The sequence below is a fragment of the Parambassis ranga genome, chromosome 22, assembly GCF_900634625.1.
Source record: "Parambassis ranga chromosome 22, fParRan2.1, whole genome shotgun sequence".
Classification (NCBI taxonomy): Eukaryota; Metazoa; Chordata; class Actinopteri; family Ambassidae; genus Parambassis; species Parambassis ranga.
This window is the reverse complement of record NC_041042.1, coordinates 2,970,598-2,988,602: the sequence shown is the minus strand read 5'-3', so window position 1 is coordinate 2,988,602 and position 18,005 is coordinate 2,970,598.

Here is an 18,005-nt window from a genome sequence, read left to right as displayed (position 1 = left end):
TTCAAAGTGCCAGATACGCATGTTGGAAATGGTTCAAAAGCATGTTTTCAACCAGAGTGAGAGGAAAAGAGATCTTTTGTTTTTTCACAGGCGGTCGATTTGTGAGGGCATCGCACTTCTCATACTGAGCAGAAGGCTGCGAAAATGTTCCATCATATGGTCAAAACCAATATTTGCATTTTGAAATAATTCTTCACACCTGGGTCCTCGTTTTAGGGATTAAAATATTGGAAGTGGCCGAGAAATCTGTGGCTGTAATGTCATCAGAAAAGGTGTTTGTGCCGCTCACCGGTTCAGATATTTATCTGAGATGGATGTGGAACCAAAAGTCTGGCTCTGAAAGTGAATTGTTTACAGCAGTGTAAACATGAGGAGCCATCGTCTGAGGGAAGAGTGGACTATAACAGCGAAACTGGGCTCGGCTTTCACAGACCGCCTGCATGAAAACACTCACACTGCTGCTCATACACACGGCTCCTGTTAGACCATCACGTTCGCTTTGACGAGGACTCCTGCCAGTCAAACAGCAAAAGAAATCCTGCACAAAAGTGCTTTTTACTGAAGAAAAAGAAATGTAATTTCAAGAGCAGAAAAACCTGACATCAGTGCACCTTTGTTTGCCTTTGTACACCTGCTATCAGTGAGCAGAAACGAGCACTTTCGGTCGACGGTGGACAAAAGATGCTTGATTGTAGCCACTTTTTGGCTTTAAAAAAAACATCCAAACTAAAAAAAATCTTTAATTTATAGCAGTGTGTGGTATGTCTGCGTTTCTTTTTATTGCTACTGTCTTGCTGCTGGTTGATGAAATTTAGATATCATATATTGACACAGCTTAAAGTAATAAGTTTAAAAAGTATCCCTGCAGGTATTACAGGCTTTTAACCACACATCCTTATTCGAGCATGGGTGGAAAAGCCTTCAGAAGAAGCTCTGTGGATGACAATAAAATAAAAAGTGCCGAGCATGAGGCACAAAACTTAAAGTTCAGCTGAGAAATGATTTCTGTTCCCCTCACTTCCTGTAATCTGTCAGATCTCTGGTAAAATCATAAAAAAGAATTCTTATTAAAATAATTCTGAATCTCCATCATTAGTGTTGTAAGTAAATTGTTCCAAAACGATGCCAGAAGTGACCCAATGACAGCTGAGACGTGGAAACAGTGGATGGTTTGTGTATCCAGGGATTCAAACTTCTCAGAGCGGCACACTTTGTTTTTCACAGCTTTCTTATATGCAAGAAAAAAACGATTTTTTTTCTTTAAAACATGAACAATATGTGCGTTCCTTTGAAATGTGTTTTTCTATGAGTAAAGCTGCGTTATAGATGGAACATGTCCCATCATAAAGCCTTTTGTTTCAAAGCTGATTGACCTCCATTCTTAGATATTACTCCAAATGTGATCTCTGGAGGGACTCTTTGTTCCTCCAGCCATAAAAAGCACGGAGTTAAAAGTGGCGCTTTCAGTTACTTTACGGCTGACAGGCGGAGAACACACAGATAGAAGCTCTGCTCTCTCCTGCTACCAGCCAGCAGGATTTCCGGTATCTGTGTTTAATGGAGGCTAACAGACACTTGGACAGAAGCAGAGACACTGATATGATGAAAGGTTTTTTTTTTCTCTTTACCACCCGCTGCAGCAGAGAGGATACGTCACAGCAAATTTAAAGTTTAATGACATCTCCCTGATGCCTTTTGTGGAGGATGCAGGGACGGTGAGCACCAAAGAATACTTATTTGTCATTTTTGAATAATTAAAGACACAGGCTTGTTAGAAAAACCTTTTGTTGTCTTGTAAGCTACTCTGAGGCAATCTCAGCCAGCAGACCTCCCAGCGGCACTGAGTGCATTAAGCAATCGCTCTCCCACTGCTGAAATTGAGCAAGTCACTCATGCATGCTGATGTCTTCATGCAGAGTTGGATGTGCAGTCTTATAGAGTGGAGAAAAACAAAACGCTTAAATAAGGAAAAGTGTCTGGACAGCCATGAGGAGTCTGTAAGCCTTCCTGCTCAGACGATGCTGTTTGTAAAGGTGTTATCTCCAACAAGAAGGTTCATACTTTGTAGACAGTGTGAATGGTCCAAAGATCCTGTAGAGTAATGGTTACCTTCTGAAAGTGGAGGGACTGATGCTCACATTTTGCTGAAAATGTTTAATGCAGGACCACATAGGAAGGTTTTCCAATGGGTTCCATGCTGACCTCTGTCCAATGTCTGACAGTAAATAGCTGTCTGAAGGAGTGTCCATGATGTGACTCGAAGGTTTCTGAAGAGCTGTTTTGAGTCTCTGCAGGAGGCTTCGACCGTCGCCATGTTGGCATCGTCACAGCATGCCTGAAGTCCCAGAACAGATACCAAAACTGTTTCTGTACCAGGCTGCACACCTTTTCTATAATATTGCTGTACAGATGAGAGTAAAGAGGCTGCAGGGTGAACTCCAGCACTTCCTCATGGGATTCAGGTGCCAGCCTGGAGGTTGATGCTTGGTTGGCACATAAGCATCGGAGCTGGATGTAGAACAATGACAGTATGACGCTTCAAACTTTGGGTCCTGGCATCCATGTTGATTTTCCTTTGACACACAGCATCTATCTTATCTGGTTTTAACACTGATTGGTGCATAGTTACCCCGTTCACACTGGGGAAATCAATCCGGCTAGAACAGGATTCTGGATCAGGCCATATCCGGATAGGTCTTGATCCACCTCTCAGAGCAGCCTGTATATTATGAGGCGCCACCTAGTGGTTTGGAGGACACGTGTGTGTGATAGCCAGATTTGAAAATAGGCCTGAATGTATCCAGCTTAAAGGCTATCTGGATTCAATCCTGCTCTAGCTGATTTGACTTTCTCCAGTGTGAACGGGGCCTATTCTAGTCTATTCAGTGCAAACATTTGAAGTTATTATGCACACTGTGCTTAAGGTTCTTGAGCAGAGCTGCAGTTATTTTCCATCTCACTAAGACTTATAGTGAAAACACGTGGTTATATTTTGCTCTTACTTGATGGATCTCGAGTGCAGGTTTTAGCTGTTAGTTCTCACAGCCTTCCTGGTACCTCAGCTCAAAGCCACATTTTTCCAAATAAACTCAAACATTACCTTAAATAGGTGTTAAAATGTTCAATAGTTTTCTCATGATAAAAGCAGCCGTGCTGATAAAAGTCCTCCTACACTTCTCTTTGAACTGACACAGCAGCCTGCAGCATCACGGCCAACCTCATTAACCCCCCGCAGACATTACACAGACTTTTTGGTATACTGCATTTTGCTCTTTTGCAAAGACTGAGTTTAGCTTCTATAAATGGCAATAGACGTATTTTTTTAGCAATAAAACTGGTCAAGTGAAACCCAGTGAACCTCAGATATTGTGGATACACCTAATCTGTTCAGCCTGGCTTCTGCATCAACTTTTGTCACTGCCCTCCTACAGTTCAGTGAGCCACATCTTCCCCCAACAAGCGCCTCCTGTGGGGCACATTTCCTCTTTGAGCCCACATTAAAATCAGGAATGTGTGGACAGGTTAGAAGCATGTCTCCATCCAAGGACTTAGTTTGAGCCCAGGAGATCATTAAACTTTGAATAGGAGTCGCTATCAATGCTCGGGCCCTCTGTCGCTCTGAGATAGGGCATGCAGCAGATGAATGTACGGATTTACAGTGAGTGCATTGAAGGTCACCCACCCAGAGGCATCAACTCGGAGAAACACTGTATCCCTGTGCTGCTGCTGTGTATCTCGCTTTGTCTTGCTACTGCATGAATGATAAGATGTGCAGAGGGTAGAGCAGATTCTCCTGAGGAAATCTGATTTGGCTTTTAGTCCCCCTGCACATTTTTTTTTTTTGCCCTGCCGGCTGCCAGGGCCCGTTTTTTTCCCCAGAAATATGGCAATGTGAGCATGCAGAAGGACGAATTAGCTGCACACTGGACATTGTATAGACAGACGAGACATGCACGCAGGTAAGCTAGCAGGGAAATGTCATGCAGGGGACACGCCAGAGCTGACAGATGTTACGTTGACTTTCAAGGGAGTTTTTTTTTCAGTCAAATAAGCTTAAATTCCTCTATCAACAACATGACAAGCCCTCAAAAGAAAACACCTCAACAGTCAGAGCAGCAGTGCAGAGAATGTAGATGTAATAAACGTCCCCGTGTCCCTCAGAAGTGCTGCATAATAAAGTAATAGTGCAGAAAAGTCAGGGTGAAGTAATAAAGCACAAAGAGGCTGTAATACTCAGATAACATATCAGGGAGGTCGGGCAAATGTGTGGCCTACATGCTCATAGTGCATTCAGACAGACAGCTGGACAGGGTAATATACCTCAGGGTGAAAAAATAAACATGTAGGGAGGATTAAAGAAACGCGAACAGACATGTGAGGACGGACAGAAGCCAGAAAGGCAGACCGACTGGCAAACCTAAAGACAGACAGAGTGACGAGGCTCTGAGGAAAACACACGCACGCAGACAGACAGCAGACAGGCTGGTCTTTTCATGGCTCATCCTGCAGAGGATCAGGGGAGGGAGGCGGCCTCTCAGCAGATGGAATATTTATCACGTCTGGCTCTGGATCTGCTACCCAGTCACAGCTGAGAAGCAGCGAGACGGCTGGGACAGATCTGGGCTGCACAACACACACACACTGAGCGGATTGGGACGTGCTGCGACTCGGGCTTGCTGTGCCCATGATGGTGATGAAGGCCTTGTCACCAACCTGTCACTCGCCAGCCATGTACACCCCGGCCCGGCCGCCAGCCAGAGACTGCACAAAATGGCTCACTAATGAATACAAGACAGCGCTTAGTGGTTTACTGGCTGCCGGGTATGAGACGCAGCCGTCACCGGTGAAGGCTTTTTTTTTTTAATACATACATACATCCGGGAACCTGTGGGCATTCCTAGCAGTCTCTCATGCTGCCTGTCAGCCACTTTTAGTGTAGTCTGTTGACAGCTGAGGCGAGAAAAATGTCACCGTCGACAAGTCTGATATCCAGACAACAACAATGACCCACTAAAGTAAGCAAACACAAAAGAACTCACTAATGGCACGTCAAGGCTGCAAGTGACACAGCTACAAAATGCAGAAGTTTCACTGTCATCAGTATCATGAGGCTTTTTGCAAAATAAGGAGCTCTGATATTTAGATCCAAACTTTTATGTGCACCAAAACTTTCCTGTTGTGTGTTGAGGCGTCTGACAAGGATATATATATATATATGTATTTTATCACCACAAGGCTAAGAGACGCTGACACCGATCACTGCAGCTCGTCTGAGGCACCGTTAGCAGTCTGTCAGCAGAGTTTTAAACAATGCGCCTGTCCACACTCACTCCGGGTGATGTGCGTTATATATGCAGCCCGCTCTGTTTTATAATACGCTGCACGTCAAGTCGTGCTCCTTTTCTTTTGTCCTAAGTTTAAACTTTGTAATCCTCTTCTATTTTATGAACTTCTAGCTGTGATGGTGGGATTAGAAACAAAAACAAATGCATGGATTGTGGATTATAGGCCTACTCCATAATCTCTTTTAGTGTAGCTCATAATTCCATTAATGATTTCTTTGTCTCCTGTTGGATTGAATGTGCCACGCATGTTACATAGACGTCAGTGTTAATGGCTCCTCCAGCTCTTTTTGGCTTATTTTTAACAGAGGTTTGCTTTATAAACAAAAACACCTGGTATAGAAATACATGCAGCTGGGTGCAGCCTGACAGACCTGCCAAAGGATGGCTCTATAGTCTTATTCTTGGGTCAGACAGGAAGCTGAAGTGTATCAACATTAGATTCTGGTCATGTTTTCCAGGTATAAACCAAATAAATGAATTTGAATTTGAATTTGAATGAATTTGACCATCCACCATAAATGAACCCATGTCTGTGTCATGTGTCTAGGATGTATTATTGATCACCATGTTTGGGACCGCCCTACCGCACAGTTGCCTCAAATTGCTTCAACTACTGTTGGTCACAGTTCCAGAACTGACAATCCAGCTGTGGGCCTGTGGTAGTCTGCTCAGGGGCCAATGTGCACAAGAGGTGAAATGCAATTGGAAGCTAGAACTTTGATCAATAATTTTACCCGCAAGGTCATCCTGTCACTTACACTTACAAAAACTGGCTCCATGAGAAATGAAGACCACGATTGAGGGTCAAAAACTGAACCCCTGCTGCCTCTGGAGATTGTTATTACAGCCTCATCAGGCTGAACTTCTTCATAAAGCCATAATATTCAGCATAAAGGATGTAGCTACAGAGCAATTACCGTGAAAGGACCCATCATGCTGTAAAAATCGCTTACTTCCTCTGTTTTGTCTCAGTAATCTGGATGTTTTGTAACTGAGCAGGGATCTGGGGAACTGCGAGCTGCCTGGTGTCTGGTTCAGGCGAAAACAGTGAATTTTTATACGCATAATACTCATTGAAATACTCACAGGCTTCTGAATAACAGGCCCACTTGTGTCTGTGGATGCCCGTCAGCTTTACAGTTCTTATTGTCTGCTGGCAGCAAATGACAGAAAACTCAACAAGGCTTCTATCACAGCTCACTAATAATAGGACAAAATGTGCTTCAGCTCGACGACGACTGTGCAAATGTACAGAAACGGTCTGTTGATTGGACCGCTGACTCCTTTCTATCAGTGAATTGGCAGTTTGTGTTTAAATGACACACTTCAGCTCAGAATCTACATGTTAGATGTGATTTTTCTTCACATTGAACGAGCATCAGTGCTTCTCAGCTGGCTTCCAAAGCCAGAAACCAGCACCCGAGATAAGTTCTATGCCACCTCAGGATTCTGGAGTCTTCTTGAGAAGCATCTGTCACCTAATGATTTCTTCCTCTGGAATCCAATTTAAACAAAAGAGTTTAGTTAGTCATCTATTTCCTGGTGTTAAGATAAGAAGAGCAGTTTAACAGGGCGGTTAACGGCTCTTGTAACCAGAGCTCATCTGCAGCCAGACAGCATCTCCTGCTCTTCCTCTCCATCTCCTCCTCCTCACTCCCCTTTCTTCTTCATTCCTCCAGGGCTGCAGGCTGGCAGAGGCTGTGCTGGTCAGCCAAATCAGGCCAATTACAGGGGTTCATCTGGGGCTGTTGAAGGGGCTCAGGTGCTCTACAGGGGTGGTAAATCTCTATTAAACCCAGATCCCACTGTTCTCCTCTTCATATTAATATCCCCTCCTTTCCAAGCTACCGCTGCTATCAAGGCGATCACACCCAGGCCTTCCCTTTTTTGCCTCTGTTCTCCCACTCCTACCTCCTGATTTCCTGCAGAAATGGGGCACGTTCATGCCGGCAGTCTACTCCTACCCGGAGGCGAGCTGCACTGGTTAGTGAACTGAGTCTGGGCCGGCTTGCTTATGTGGATTATCCATCATCCTGTCACTGCTTTTAATTCAACGCAGTGCAGACGCCTTTAAGGGGACTTGACCTGAATAAGTTGTTGTTTGTATTTTGATGTAAAGGTCAGTTCATTTACTAATGGTGCATTGAGGGGCTGTGATTGGTGCTAGCCCTGCTGTCCAGGGGTTCAGCGGGGTGCAGGTTTTTGCTCTGGCAGGACGCCCTGCCTCAGGCAGCCGGGTGCAGAGCGAGCAACCGAGCTGCTCTTAAAACATATGTATCTGTTCATTGTAAAGGACACAGGAGTCTGAATGTGTGATTCCCCACAGTGTTTCCACGCCTAAAATCGATACTGTAATGAAAACAAAAGTGCATCCAGCAGCCGTCCGGAGCAGAAGATAAAAATAATGAGATCCAAAGCCAATATCTGTGTGTGGATGTATGTCGTTTTGTGTGTGGCTGTGACCGTGTTTGCATATAAATCTGCAGCACATGAGATGCTCTATATGCTGAGAGCATCAGCATTTATGATCGCTGTGCATGTTTTCTGAATATATTATTTGCGTTTATGATCATGTGAATGTAAATAAGAATCCAAGGATTCCTGCGTGCCCTTTGTGTAATCACAGGAGAGATGAGCTGATCTGAAGGGAGGGAAATTACAATAGAGGAGGCGAGGCGGCAGGTACAGCTAACAAGGCCAACGCTGCCAGCTATGCAGATTGTGCACCATCAGTCCTCCTCCGCGGGGAAACCGCCCACACTCATAAGACGACGGCTGCAGATTGTTAAAGGCAAACTGACAGTCCATTAAAGCACTGACAGACAGCCGTCCCACCGTACCTGTGCGCTCTGTGGCAGTTTAATGCCAACAGCAGGGAGTGTGCTCTAATTGCATCATGGCAATGGATGGGTTTATGTTTTGTATAAACAAGTCTGTATTATTGTGTTTATACTGATGGTCATATTGACATTTATGAAAGGAGGCACTTGAAGGTTTTCTACACACTTCTACAAAGAAAGATTTATTCACAAAATAAATATAAAAATAATTTTGAATTTTTAGACCATAGAAACTAGGGATGTCCCGATCCGATCACGTGATCGGAAATCGGGCCCGATTACGTGATTCCAGACTCGATCGGAATCGGACATCCTCCCGAGCAGGACTCGAATATATATTTATTAGGACTCTCAAAGTTAACGCCTTCTGTGCAGGGTGGCTCTGTGTAGGGGTATGACAGTCGCTTTTGGCGCGAGAGGTCCTGGTTCGAGACCTCCATGAGCCGCTGCGTGTGTGAAATCTCCTAGCATGTCTGGACACACACACACACACACGTTTTGCTAGGATCGGATCGGGACTCGGTATCGGCAGATACTCAAAATTAAATGACTCGGACTCGAGGGCAAAAAAACCTGATCGGAACATCCCTAATAGAAACGACAAACGACAAATCTTGGCTGTGTCTAAATAATTCAGTTTGGTCGGTTGGGTGAAGGAGGAAAAAAAAAACTGTTAACCCTAGCACACGATGGCTTAGATTAACTGTAGGCATGCATGTGTTTCAAGCTCCATCATGAACTGAGTTTGGAAGATTCCAAAGTGTGATTTCATAGGTGAGGTATCAAAGCTCCGCCTCTCATTCTTAGAGATTCAGGGAAACACAAGCAAACCTGCATTCTGTTGGATTATATGGCATTGTAAGATCCTGAAGGTATGATGATAGTGATGATAGAGTTTGGCCTCTTAGGGCCTTGTATGTGTGCAGAAGAATTTTAAAGTCTGTTCTGGATAGAATTAGGAGCCAGTGATGAAGCTGACAGAACTGCCAGCTGCTCCTGCTTCTCCTCATGTAGATGTCGGGACATACTTCTAGACTTCATTCATGCCTTTTACCTTTGAGCATATGTTGTTTAAAACCCTTTTGCACCACCCTCAATAGTTGACAAACGCCTGTCAAAGGCATACCCAAATTAAACTACAAGCTGTTTGTGAGCCCTTAGGAGTATGTGCAAAAGCTTGGTCTCATTGTGAAGGTAACACTCTGAAATTTTTATTTTAGCTGTGTGATTTACTGCAATTGCAAATGGTTAACAGTGAGAGAAGTCTAAACACAGAGAAATAAAAAGATTTTGTAGCTCGCCTAATTTTTTTTTTGTAAAAAAAGGCTGCTTGACAACTGGAGCATGGAGATGTTGATTAGATGACAATATAGTGACACAGGCTGAAGTCTTACCTATTCCCAGTTAAAAGTAGATAGTAATTGGACAAGAAATGACCATTTGGGACAGGTTTTTCTGTAGGTATTCCCAGGCGCTCTCCAAAAAGTGCCATTTGGAGTCTCCAAATGGACACTTTGGCACCAAAGTGCATAACTCTGGAATGCTTCAACATACAGACATCAATGAGAGCTCTAATGAAAGGTGCCACTTAGAGGAACCTCATTCCATATTCAGATTCACTATTAGCATGATTGAAATAATGTTAGTGAAGCAAAAACACATTGAATGCTCATTATTCTACTGAAACTGAAATTGTGCATCAAAAGAAAAGACTCAGAACTATAGACATATGTATGTCTGTATGTATATATCAGATATTCATTCACAGAACAACTGTATCTGTATTCATTGTTCACCTCACCTCATTCATCAGTCCTCCACAACTACTTGTAGAGGAAAAGCGCACACCTCCCCCATACACGTGTAAACAGAACAAAGGACACAACACTGTATTCACTAATTCTTCGAAATGTCTACATTCTGTTTATAAAACTGCAACATGTATAAAAGTTACACTTACTTGTCAAGGACTATATCTCCTCCTTCAATGAACATATCTTCTTCCACATAACACATAACTTTCTGCGTCCGACACGTCCTCGTCAGAAAAGTTGCTTTTCCTTATTATAAACTCATCGATAACTTCTTCAATGGTGTAATTCTTCTTTTCTGTGTGTTTCGCCATCTCTCTGGTCGCTAGAAACACCAAAATATGTAGCTATACGCTCACTCTCACTGTTACACACGGACAGCCGGCATCCATTGTTCATGTTTACGCTTAGGTGTGTAGCCCACCCTCCTTCCACAACCCCTTCATGTGGGACATCCCCGTGACGGAAATTTTATTGGTTATACGTCCATTGCATCAGATTCAGCGTCAAATATAATGGGCTGAAAATACAAGCGTACGAGTGGGGGGAGGTGCTTCGCTCGATATAGTCGCTCATTGGATTCTTTTGGCTATGGACAGGCCCTCGATCCTTTTGTATGGTCAAACGAGCTGTCAATCAATAGATTAGGGAAGTGGCTTTCCAACGAGGTATAGGTTGTCAACAAAGAGCAAAAAATGGCTGTGGCCGGACGGAGATATTGCAGTGAAACATGAACCATCCCGTCTTCGGTCTGCCTACCCCCGTGTGTGTAGAAAAGGTTAAAGTTTCTATTATTAACCCCCCAACAATCTGAGCAATGCTGACAGTACAGAATTGATTTAACCCTGCAGTTCCTACAGTGAACACTTGAGGAAGTACACCTGAATCTTCATAGACCTCAATGTTAAAGTATGTGTGTCACACTACATAAGCCTCCTTTTTATACTGTTAAATTCTGTTATTTATATCTAACAATACTCTTGTTTTCATGAATAGTGTGACCCTGACGATGTGTCCAGGGACAGAAAACTCTCTTATTCCTGCTTTTACTGCACAAAAAGACCAGAAAATGAATCAAGCTATCAACCCCCTGCAGATCTCTGTCACATGAGCATCTTAATGTGCTCTTTAGCCCACGCACCTTTTTGTAAACTGCAGCATGTGTGCTACAGGCTACACCAGACCAAACATAGAAATAATACTTTCAATTGGGAGTCGTTCCATATGGACCTTGTCCTAAAGGCAGCACCTGCGTCTGTCAGTGATAAAATCAGCTGCTGGTTGTGGTTGTGGTTGCTGCATGTTACACACACGATTAGCTCCTAATGTACACATTATAAATGCTCAATTTAAATACCCCCAGTAAACAGGAATGCATTCATGGGGGTGCACACAGGTATGAAAAAGAGTCCATATTTTTCCAGCATGGCTCTGTGTACAGTGTTGATTGACTTGTGAGAGAAAAACAATAATTACACTCATAAAAACGACCTGTTTTGAAAGCAGCACAAGCCTGTAAATTACTGTTTGTCAGCCCTGGCAATCATGCAGGCTATATGTTAACCAACATCTGAAACACACACACACACACAAAGCAGAGCTTTGTTTATGTTATTTTTTGGCAGCTTTCATGTTGTCTCTTTGAGCTGATGATTGCTACTCTAGTGGCAACATTACCAGCATTTTATGTCAGAAAAGGTGCTTCAGTTTCCATGTGTGCATTAGTAAAGGACTCGGATTTGTCGACTGTATTAAGGCGGTTTTGTTCGCCCTGTCTAGATTTTAAAGTGAAACTTTCCTGTTTCCAAGTTAAGAATAGTGGTAAGTCTGTGTATCTAAAGCTATGATGATGCATATGTGCTTATTTGGGATTATCATGATACTGTTGAAAAAGCCGGGACAATTAACACGCTCATAATAAAAAAGGATGAGTGATTCAATGCTTTTTTTTTTATCTCACTGCAGCACTTAGGCACACTGGAGGGGATTAGCATGCTGCAAGCCTTATTTTAAGGGTGTGATTACATTTTCAAGGGCGAAAATCACATTATAAGAAGTGACTCAGGGAAAAGCCTTGTCCCCGATGTACCGGGGCGACGTCGCACGGTCGCACTGATACTCTGAGAATATTGTCTGAGGCCTTTGGCTGTGTAGAGATTTGTAATGTTTTGTCAGTTTATCGACGGGGAAACACTCGGACGATCACACGTCTGCTCGCCCGCTGGAAGTGTGTTTATCTCTTCCCCAGATCCGGCAGTGAAAAGCGACTGTTATGTAAAGTGCAACCGGCAGATATATCCTAGTGTCCGCACACCTACCCAGCCCTGACAGTTTATCTGCCCGTCCATCCATTTCACTCTCTGTTGCTTCTCTGATCTGCTACCCAATCATAATCAGCCAGCCCTCCTAGGCAAGGCAGAGTCTTTTATCTCAATCAGCCATCCTTTTCCCTCTACTATCACCATCTCTGGACCTACTGCGTTAAATAAGGTAGCGTATACATCCACCCCTCCCCCGTGCCGTCTAAACCGCCGCCACACAGACTCGCCGCTTCGCTTTCAACCGCTGCGCTTTGATGAAGCGTGATAGCAGCGTTTGAAAACAACGTGCAATTTTCCCGTTAGTCAAAGCAGAAGATATTTCACAACGACCTGCTGAGTGAGCATGGCGGTCCAGTTCAAGACAGTCTTTGAAATGAGAGGACACAGGTCAGGTGTGAGCTTAGTAAGCTTCATACTTACAGGGATGTTTCATTTAAAAGTACAGAAGTAACTTTACCATGACATTAATAATGTAGAATAGTACATAAAAGGCGATATGTCTGTTAAAAAAAGATGGCTTCCGTTGGTCTCCAGGTGGGTCCTGAACATATTGCAGGATTATTACATGGATAATTACATTAAACATCGTTATCACATGTCGCTGTCTGCACTACACATCTTTGCCTGCTTCTGGATTAGCTGGTAGTTAGGTGGAGTTTGCCAAGATGGCACTGGCCAGAGCAACTGAACTGTTGTGTACAGTTTCAGAGCTGCACCTGTCCATACATCTATCGATCAGTGGGTCAGAGGGTGGTCTAACCAGTTAAAGGCAATTTAGACCCCCCACTTAGCCTAACATGCAGGTCTTTGATATGTTCAAAGAAGCCGGAATACCTGTAAAAAAGTAAATAAAAAAAGGCCTGCTGAGAACGTCTCCACAGAGAAAGGCCTCAGCTGAAGCTTCACCAGAAACCTTCTCGCTGTGAGGCAATAGCACTAACCACTGAGTGGGACGAATTCAGCTGTCTGTTTCTAACCCTAATCCTTAAACTACAGCCTTCCAGTGTGCTAAGCTAAGCTAAGCCCTCTTACATCCTGGTCTGGTCTCCCTGCAAAGGTGCAGTGTAACCCCTCCTCTGTTTCACAGCTAACAAGCACAAAAAATAAACAGCAGTTTGGGTCAGAGGTCGGCGAGTATAGTGGATAAAATGCATGCATTAAAGCGTTGGTGCTTGAATGTGTCCACACGTCTGTGTCTGTGTGTGTCTGTATCTAATCGGCGGTTGTGGGAGAGCGACGGGGACACTGTACCTCTGAGAGTTTCAGGGAGATAATTGGGACCTTTTCCCAGGTGATTATCATTCAGAAGGAGTTACGATCAAAGCGAGGGCACCCTGGCAGCTGAGGAGAGAGGCCATGGCTGCCTTCAGTAATCTTTTCAGATAACACGCTCTCCCCGGCTGCCTCCCTGCAGGGCTCGTCCCATTCCTTACCTGACTGTTCCTCGCTGTCACCAAAGGCAGACCCTGGTCACACTCGCCAATTCGATTAGATTTTAAGGATTGTGTAAGAAGGGAATTGAGGCTTGAAGTAGCCGCTTCATAGTAAGTGAATGCAGAGCAGGAGTTTGACTTTTTAACATAGCAGGAATGTTGCACCTGTAAATAAATATAATATGTAGTATGACAGACATCCACACACACCCATCACACTTGTATGAGTGAAGTACGGCTGAGATATGTTTCCCCGGAGTCTCATAATGATAATCGCACAACATAATAATGAGATTATTAGCAGTGGTGCAGTTGAAGTCGTATTTATGGGTCTAACCTTGTTAGGGCAGGTTCTGTTTTAATTAACATGAACAGGGTTTCTCCAACTGGAATACTGACTGGATTGGAAGTGACACCGAGCTATCAGGTCGTTACTGTAACTGAGAGAGGGTGTGTGTGTGTGTGTGTGTGTGTGTGTGTGCTGCAGTTGAAAGTCCTGAATTTCCAGACTCCCCAATTAAGGTAATTGAGATTGTGATGTGAATTGATGTGAGCGTTTTTTGCGTACGTAGTGTTTCCTTTAAATTTAGGAAGGCTGCTCCCCAGGTCAGTGTGGCCTCTGATTGGTCAGCTGAACAAACACTTTCTAGTCCTGGAGAGACAGCGAGGGAGACAGAGACATCTGAATTATACCAAAAAATGTTTCATTTCATGCAAAATTAGTCCCCATGTTCCCAAAGAGTCATTAATTAACACGAGCTGCTGGCAATTGTTGACATACTATATTGACTAATTTTATTTTATTGGGGTTTTGACACTGTCTTTTCTCAAGGCAACAGTTAAGCTGGATCCATACTCCGCGAGACAAAGACATTTTTCCCCCGTGCAGACGTTACGCCCACAAAATGACGTCATTTTTTGTCCCTGACCGCCCGCTGTTCCGCACTCCTGTGCACAGGGTCCGGGCCGAACTTTGTCTTTCAAGGCTGTGCGGCAACCATGCTGTGATTGGTCGGAATTTATTGTGGGCGTGATGAAAATGGAGAAGCGCAAGAGCCTCTCCAGGTATATAGGTAGGTGTATAAACAGCACTGATTCAACAGATACCGGTTACCGGTAAAGTCTTTCCTTATAGTTTAGTGGGCGGGCCGTATGAGGAGTTCTGCACACACGCGTCTCGCGGAGTATGGTACCTCAGTGCGGAAAAGACCTTTTTTTTGTATCTCTTACCACCCGTGGAGCGCGTTCTCCGCTCTTTGTCTCGCGGAGTATGGAAAAGCCTTTAAGCATCAGTTTTAATTGTAAAGAGTTGTCTGATAGACTTTAATGGGAGAGCTTTAGCACTGTAGACTGTTTGTAACGATGGACGAAGCATCTGTGACGTCACCTGTAGGTTTCTGAACAGCTGCTTGGTCCTAATAGAGTTAAAATAAGTGAGTTAAGTTTGATATTTGGAGGTCTATGGGGGGGAATGACTCACCTTTGGAGGCGAGCTCTGGATCAAATCCTGATTCTGTGTATCTCTAGTACAATTAGCATTAACCCTTTCTGCCTCAGCGTTATGTGATAACATTAAAAAACGGTGTGAGCAGGTCCTTACTGTACATGCTGTCTTAGTCCTGGGAGATAGATCAAGTGTCACAATCATAACACCTCCAATATATTTTTTTTATATTTATACACTTATGGATGTGCAGTAAAATGACTCGTATTGTAGACCTGCCTGTGGCAGTAAAAACATTATGTACTTTTACTTTTATTTCTCTTGTCAGACGATCTTCTGTAATTTTCCATGCTGGCACAAATTAATGACTAAAAAAACTTGTACCCAGCTGACAGATTTAAGCAGGATATTCATAGCAATGACCCAGAATTCAGTCATTTATCACCACTTCAAAAACACAGTCGAGGATAAGCATCATTTCCTCAGCCTGCTCCCACAGATGGAAGTAACAGCAAAATACGATTCAGTCTCAAAGGCACCATGTCCTTTTCCCTTTATTTGAATAGACGTTGGAGTGTTTTTTTGTCTCGCCAGCTGGTTACACATAAGATAACAGTGCTGCTGCAGAAACATATCAACACTTAGAGGCCACCAGGACGTTTCCAGGCTTCATGTCTTTGTCATTCTTATCCTCCTCCAGAGCGTCTGGTCACGTTCGGAAAGCAGGCAGCGCTTTGAATGTAAATACATGTAGACCTTATCTCAAGGCCTGCCCCATTGACAGACCTCTGACAGAGCAAAGGAACCGAGCTGCATTATTCACAGCCGCAAATGAAACTGTAGCCCCACGAGGGAAACAAACTTCTGTACACACACACACACACTCTTGACCTGGCCTTTTGTTCATGCTGTTTTCACATCTTTCCTGCCTCTATAAATCCCTGCATCTTCGCAGAGGCGCATACTGAGCAACGCTCCACGTCCCCGCGGATCGGCCGGGAGCAGCTCAGACCAGGCAGTGAGAACAATTTGCTCGACAGATCTGTGTGAAACACGGGCGGCTGTTTCTGAACTGTGTCAAATACCTTCAGCTTGGTGGAAGGTTTCTCTTCCAACGTGAGCCAAACTTTCCTGACTTAAAGACTTTTGTTGTCGTTGCCACAGGAGCAGACGATGTATCCACGCAAACGTCAGGTGAAATCAGAGGGAAGTCTGCATGTTTCGACCCGAGACTTAAGTCAACCTGGCAGCCTGATGTGGACATGTCTAGCTGGACTCGTAAATAGGAAGAACGTTGTCCCATTTAAAAACCTGATGCATGTCAGGGTGTATTTTTTTTTTGCTCATAAAATGAATTTAAGCAGGTCAGTGAGTGAAGGAATGAAAACATGTGGAGTCAGGAAGCAGGTAACTGAATGACTGAGCTACAAAGATATGTAGAGCACCTTAATCATTTTATAAAGCACTTCACATTCCTCCTGAAGCGAGGACACCGAGCCTCCAGGCGCTCGCCCCTTGGCCAGGATATCCTGCTGCACTGCACGGCCCTCTGGGATGCCAGGGCAGCAGCTACACAGCCCTAATGTGAATGCAGAGCCAGAGCTTTAGTCAATAAATCAGCGGCCGTGACTGATGCGCTTGAACATTGAACCTAAGTGTTTGAAAACGTGCCACATTTTCTATAGAGTCACATTCGGAGTGTTCGGATGGACTCCGGGGGCACAGATAAGACAGACTGCTCACATATTTTTAGAATATCATCGGAACGGAACTCGTGGCTTTGTTCCCCGTGTATCACACACATCTTTTAGCCGCTGCTAATGCACGGTGTCAGGTGGAATTAGATCACCTGAGTGGACGGATAATTGGCCGCTGTGCAGCGTCTGGACACGGGCCAGGCACGTCAGTCACTGTGATCATATTAAAAACAGTGCTGTCCACTTTATTCAGCAGCTTTTATGTCTTGTTACTGTTACCTGGGAGATAATATTTGGCATAAATGTGGAGTGATGGCCACTATTTGGCGTCCTACAGCTCTGTACTGTCATTTTTTATTATGCTGTCATCAGTGTTAGAGTGAAAAAGTGGGGCTACACAAAGGGAAATGGAAACTGGCAGCATGTGGGCCGTGTTGTCTGCTGCTCCAAACACCCAGCTAACACTGATTTACACCAATCTGTCTAAGAAATATATGAAGCTCCTTTAATCTTTAATGCATGTATTCATCAGCGCATATGTAGCGCCTGTGTCCAGATGGCTGGCGTGTGCGTACGTACGTGTTTGTGTGTCGTCTGTGCAGGATCATTTCCTCTCGCTCTCTTCTTCTTCTTCAGCGTTCAAACAATAAAAGAAGAAAAGAAAAAAAATGATCACTTCAACCAAAGAATACTAAATGTTGAATATCACGATTTGACGGGGAGGATTTGAATTGCAAAGAGGAAGGAATTATAAATAAGAAGTGACAGTGACAGTGGCAGGGAATGGCCTGAATGCTGAACCGCTTGGATTTGTAATTACATCTTCTTTACAATTCAAATGCTCTCTCTCTGTCTCTCTCTCTGTCTCTCTCTCTCTCTCTCTCTCTCTCTCTTACGGTCTACGACTTTCTGCCACCCTCTCGGTGTCGGTAACACCCGCTGCTAGATGGTTATTTTACGGGCTGTTTGCACAATTTCTGGTCCCAAGGAGTGAAATCACCTCCACACTTGAAACCAGGCGCTCAGGGAGGTTATTCATCTGCATTGCTAAATTGAAATGAAGCTATAGTGCTGCCTGCTAGTGCTAATTCCCCTCCCACTCAGCAGGACAGTA